Raw genomic sequence first — 705 nt, forward strand, 5'->3', positions numbered from 1 at the left:
AGCCCAAACCACACCCACTGGAAGCAAAGCCCAAACCAAATTCACTGCCATTGACTTGACTTGACTCATAGTGACCCCTCCTTGGGTTTCCGAGGTAGTATCACTGTGGAAATAGATTGCCCCATCTTCCTTCCGAGGAGTGGCTGGTGGGTTTGAACCGTCAGCCTTCTTGTTAGCAGTCAAGTGCCTTAGCTACTATGCTACCAGAGCTCCCTTTAAAGTTATAGATCAGATATTGTTCTGCCCATTTTCCCCCTGGTGTGAAATAAACATGCTTCTTTAATCAAAGGTGCCTGGTATGAAAATTCAGGAAACAAGATTTCTTTTGTCACCAGGAGCATCTTCCTACTTCTGTGTTGTTGGTTCAAGATGAAGGACAGTTAGGGACACCATCTCCAAAGTCCTGAAATTTCTCCTTAAGTTACCCAGCCTAACAAGTTGTCTTCTCAAAAACCAAACCCACTGCCATGCAGTCGACTCCCACTCATAGCGACCCCCATTGGGTTTCCGAGGCGGTAAATCTTTATGGAAGTAGAGTGCCCAGTCTTCCTTCCGTGAAGCAGCTGGTGGGTTTGAACTGCTGACCTACTAGTTAAACAAACAAACAAAATAACCCAAAATAACACTGCTGTCCAGTTGGTTCCAACTCATAGCGACCCCTCCTTGGGTTTCCGAGGCAGTATCACTACGGAAGTAGATTGCCCA

General features: G+C 46.2%; 1 protein-coding gene across 1 annotated transcript in view; it reads left to right on the top strand.

The window, feature by feature from the left end:
- The window catches only part of LOC103211436 (40S ribosomal protein S4), a 158,735-nt gene that overhangs the window by 137,217 nt on the left and 20,813 nt on the right, over positions 1 to 705 (top strand). The window lies entirely within an intron of this gene.

This window comes from Orycteropus afer, unplaced genomic scaffold, assembly GCF_000298275.1.
Source record: "Orycteropus afer afer isolate SDZICR_OR568_19922 unplaced genomic scaffold, OryAfe1.0 scaffold00741, whole genome shotgun sequence".
Lineage (NCBI taxonomy): Eukaryota > Metazoa > Chordata > Mammalia > Tubulidentata > Orycteropodidae > Orycteropus > Orycteropus afer.